Genomic DNA, 5764 nt, shown 5'->3' with positions numbered 1-5764 from the left:
TCTATCTATCTATCTATCTATCTATCTATCTATCTATCTATCTATCTGTATGTTATATACTACTCTAATACTGAGAAAGGTTTCATGAGTTACAAATATCATCTTTCCACATAGCAATGTTAATAGTTCAGCTTTAATATGTTCCTTATGATTTCTCTTTCCTGACTACCTTTTCGTGCTTCTTCTGAGTCTTATATTTGAAAGCCAAATTTTCTATTCAACTCTGATCTTTTCATCAAGAATTCTTGAAAGTCCTCTATTTCACTGAATGTCCATTTTGCCCCTGAAGGATTATACTCAGCTTTGCTGGCTACATGATTCTTGTTTTTAATCCTAGCTCCTTTGACCTCCAAAAAGTCATATTCCAAGCCCTCTGATCCTTTAAGGCAGAAGCTGCTAAATTGGAAGTTATCCTGATTGTGTTTCCACAATACTTGAATTGTTTCTTTATGGCTGCTCGCAATATTTTCTCCCTGACCTGGCAACTCTGGAATTTGGCTGCAGTATTCCTAAGAGTTTTTCTTTGAGGATCTCTTTCAGGAGATGATTGGTGGATTTTTTCAATTTCTACTTTATCCTCTGGCTGTAGAATATCAAGGCAGTTTTCCTTGATAATTTCTTTCAAGATGATGTCTAGGCTCTCTTTTTTTTTTTTGATCATGGCTTTCAGGAAGTCCAATAATTTTTAAATTGTCTCTCTGGATCTATTTTCCAGATCAGTTTTTTTTTTCCCCAGTGAGATATTTCACTCTGTCTTCTTTTTTTCATTCTTTCTGTTTTTTTTTAATGTTCTTGATTTCTCATAAAGTCATTAGCTTCCATTTTCTCCATTCTAATTTTTAAGGAATTATTTTCTTCAGTGAGCTTTTGGATCTCCTCTTCCATTTGGCCAATTCTGCTTTTTAAGGCATTCTTCTCCTCATTGACTTTTTGGACCTTTTTTGCCATTTGGTTTAGTCTATTTTTTAAGTTGTTATTTTCTTCAGTATTTTTTCAGTCTCCTTTAGCAAGCTGTTTGACTCATTTTTCATGATTTTCTTGCATCACTGTCATTTCTCTTCCCAATTTTTCTTCTACTTCTCTTACTTGCTTTTCAAAATCCTTTTTGAGCTCTTCCATGGCCTGAGACCAATTCATATTTCTCTTGGAAGCTTTGGATGTAGGTGTTTTGACTTTGTTGTCTTCTTCTGGTTGTATGTTTTGATCTTGTCAACAAAGTAAGATTCTATAGTCTGAGTTTTTCCCACTGTTTGCTCATGTTCCCAGACAATTGCTTGACTTTTTAATTCTTTATAAAGTTAAAGGTCTGCTTCCAGTGTGAAGGTGTACAGTTCCAAACTTTAGGGGTTTTGTGCAGCTGTTTTCAAAAACATTTGAATTTCAGAGGGAAATGTAAATTTTCAGTTCTTTCAAGGTGGTATAATGAAAAGAGATGTGTTCACTTCTTTCCTGGACTGTGCTCTGGTCTATGAGTGACCACAAACAGTCTTTTCTGCCTTGGAACTGTGAGGAGGATTCTTTATCCACTGCCATCACAAGCTCCAACATGCCAGCCCACCTCCTTGCTCCAGAACCACCACTCAGGACTATGATCCAGATCTAAGCACAGGCAAAGCAAGAGAATCCTGCCTCAGCACCAGCAAAGAGAGCTGTGCAATCCCTCTCTGATCAGCCATTTGATCCCCCCACTATCTGTGAGCTGAGAACTGTGGAAGCAGCAGCTGTTGCTGTGGTTACCACCCTGGGGCTGTGGTAGGGCCAAAGCTGGACCATGTTCCTCTCTCCTCCAGGTCCAACAGACCTTTTCCATGGACCTTCTAAGTTGTCTTTGGCATTGGTGGGTTGAGAAGTCTCAAGACTGTCATAACTACTCATGATTCAGTCCCCTTAGGTCTGTTCCAGTTTTGCTGGGGGCCCATCTTCATCTGGGTGGCCCACATTGAACTGTACTCCTTTTCCAGTCCAGCACAGCAGACTTTACCATCAACCATCCAGGATGGTCAAGTGACTTGACCTTGTTTGCTTCAGTTTTTTCATGAATGAGCTGGAGAAGAAAATGACAAACCAGTCCACTATCTTTGTCAAGAAAACCTCGAATGCAATCACAAAGAGGCAGACATGACTGGAATGACTCAACAACAACAACAACAAAATAGCAACAAAAACAGCACATATGTACCAATAACTCACACTGTATACTGAGATCAGTTCAAAATGGCTACATGATTTAGATATAAGGGGTGATACCATAAGCAATTTAGGGGTGTATGGAATAGTCATATCTATGGATAAGAGAAGAAGTTATGACCAAACAAGAGATAAAAAGCATTATGAAATGGAAAATGGATAATTTTGATTATATTAAATTAAAAAAGGTTTTGCACAAACAAAACCAAATGCAGCCAAAATTACAAGGAAAGCAGAAAGTTGGGAAATCATTATACATCAAGTGTTTCTGATAAAGGCTTTATTTCTCTAAAATATAAAGAACTGAATCAAATTTCTAAGAATACAAGTCATTCTCCAATTGATAAATGGTTAAAAGATATTAACAGGCAGATTTCAGATGAAGGAATTAAAGCCATCTATTGTTGTTTTTTAGTCAATTTTTAGTTACGTCCAACTCTTCATGACCCATTTTGGCATTTTCTTCACAAAAATATCATAGCAGTTTGCCATTTCTTTTTTCAGCTCATTTTATGGGTGAGGAAACTGAGGTAAACAGGGTTATATAACTTGCCCAGGGTAACACAGCTAATAAATGTCTGAGGTTTGATTTGAATGCAGGAAGATGAATCTTCCTGATTCCAGTCCTGGCACTCTATCACCTACAATATCCATCCCTCCTCTGCCCCCCTCCCCCCCAAAAAACTCTGACTATCTATAGTCATATAAAAAATAGTATAAATAACTATCAATTAGAGAAATACAAATTAAAACAACTCAGAGGTAGTTCTTCTCACCTATCAGATTGGCTAATATGACAAGAAAAGAATATGACAAATGTTACAGTGGATATGGAAAAACTGGGCCACTATTGGTGGATTTGTGAATTGATCTAACCATTCTGGAGAACAATTTGTACATATGCTTAAATGGCTATAAAACTGTCCATACCCTTTCACAGTGCTTCACCACTACTAGGCTTGAACCCCGAAGAGATCAAAGAGAAAGGAAAAAGGACCTACATGTACCAAAATAATTTTTATAACAATCCTTTTCTGGGGGTAAAGAATGAGTAATTGAGGAAATACCCATCAGTTGGGCATTGTAGTATGTTATTATGATGGAATACTATTTACTATAAGAAATGATGAGCAGGATGCTCTCAGAAAAACCTAGAAAGACTTGCATGAGGTTATTCAAAGTGAAATGTATCATATACAAAGTAACAGCAATATTGTAAGATGATCAGCTGTGAAAGACTTAACTATTCTAAGCAATACAACGATCCAAGACAAGTGTGAAGGACATATGATGAAAAATGCTAGCCATCTCCAGAGGAAAAAAAAACTGATGGTGTCTCAGCACAGATTGAAACATACTTCCTTTTTACTTCATTTTCTTGAGGTTTTTTTTTTTTAACCCCCGGTCTATGTTTTCTTTCACAACATGACTATTATAGAAATAGTTTGCATAATTCTCCATGTAAAGCCTATATCAAATTGCTTACCTTCTCAATGGGGGGGGGAATGGGGAGGGAGGAAGGGAGAGAATTTGGAACTCAAAGTTTTATAAAAGAATGTTAAAATTGTTTTTACATGAACCTAGAGAAAATAAAATTTAAAAAAAAAACTATATTAGAAGCAAAACAAAACAAGATAAAACAAAATAGGATACTTCTGATGAATTATCCTGATCCATGGCTATCCAATGAAATTGCTTTCTTCCATACTCTAGTCAAAATAAAACTCTGTCTCCATGGAGCAATAACAACAACAACAACAACAAAAGAAAGTAAATCTTGTTTGAAAATTTAGCCACTACAGACAGAAATGAATTTTCTCTGGGTCTTTTCAAACTTCATACTAATGATAAAAAACATTGAAAAAGGTAGACATCTGTTATTTTATTTATTTTAAAAACATTCTTTTCTTTTTAAATTTTGAGTTTCAGGTTCTCTCCATCTTTTTCACCCTTTTCTTGCCCACTGAGAGGGCAAACAAAATGATATCAATTACACATGTGAAACCATGCAAAATAATGTTTCCATATTAGCCATATCATAAAAAGCAGGAAAATCATATTCCATTTTGCATTCAGAGCTCATCAGTTCTCTCGAGTTGGATAACATTTTTTTCATCATGAGTTATATGGAATTGTCTTGGATCATTTTATTGATTAGAGTAGCCAAGTCTTTCACAGTTGTTCATCATTGTAACATTGCTGTTACTGTACACAATGTCTCCAAATTGTTCTCACTTTACTTTACTTTAGTTTATATAGATCTTGCCATGTTTTTTTCTGAAACCATCCTTCTTATAATTTCTTATAGCATAATAGTACTTCATCACAGTCATATGGCATATAAAAAACTTGGGGTTTGATTAGTTGTCCAACCTTTTTACTGTCTTTGAGCTGAGACAAGGGTGGGAAACCTTCAGCCTCAAAGCCACATATGGTCCTCTAGGGCCTCAAGTGTGGCCCTTTGACTGAATCCAAAATGATGAGAGGTCTGGAAACTGTTGCTACTGGATTAGTATCCCACAAAGCCTGCTGCTGACTTTCCAGGTGGTGGCACATCCTGCTCCAAACTGAGCTTCATTCTCATCCCAGTAAGACAGACCTTTTCTGTTGACCTTCTAAATTATCTTGAGATGAAAAATTGCTTCACCTCATCCTTTTGTTGATTCTGCCACTTCAGAATTCATTTTGAGGCATTATTTTAATATTGTTTGGGAGGAAATTTGGGAAAGTTCAAGGAGAGTCCCCGCCTTTACCCAGACATCTTGGCTCTGCCCTTCTCCCAGTTCTACAATGAATATGCATATCAAATAGCAAAGAAGCTCACTTATTCAAACCATAGCAAAACAGAAGTCAGAGAAGACATACATAGGAGAATATATACCAGACAATATAGACTGAAGAAGATGTCTCATTAGGAGCAAGATAACTCTCATTAGGAACTAGAGTACTGAGGATTCAAAGAATACTGGACCTGAATAGCCTCAAAGTGGGAATTGGCTGAGAACTGAAGCTCTCTGTTTCTTTTCATCTCTATCCCACCTCTCATGTAGGTCAGGTCCTTCATCTCCACTATTAAAGAAATTCCCATAGCAATGGGCTTTGAGATAGGGGTTATGCTTGCAAATAATATAAATATTGGTTGCAACTTTCTAAGCTACTGCACCATCCTCTTCCATGTTTCAGTGTGTTTGTTGAATTAACATTTGCAATTAATTTTCCTTCCCTCTGTCTATTCTGTTATACTTTTTCTACTCTTCATTCACCACTCTCTCTTTACATAGAAGAAAAGGGACACAAAACAGGAGTGTCTTTCTTTCTTTTTTTCTTCCTTCCTTCCTGTAAAATGCCTCTTCTATATCCCCCTACCTAATTTAAGGTTTGTTTTGCTAATGACTATCTCTAGATCTAACTTCCCTCTTATTCTTGTCTTTATTTTCTCCATGCTTCCCTCTCAAGTTGAAAGTATTTATAGACCAACCTCTTTCTGTGCTAGAAGCACCTAAGTGACTCTGCATAGAGTGTTGGGCCATGTGTCAGGAAGACTTGAATTGAAATCCAAATTTAAATTTTCACTAGC

This window comes from Vombatus ursinus, unplaced genomic scaffold, assembly GCF_900497805.2.
Source record: "Vombatus ursinus unplaced genomic scaffold, bare-nosed wombat genome assembly UNPS02014807.1, whole genome shotgun sequence".
Taxonomy (NCBI): Eukaryota; Metazoa; Chordata; class Mammalia; order Diprotodontia; family Vombatidae; genus Vombatus; species Vombatus ursinus.
Note: the sequence above shows the minus strand (reverse complement) of the source record.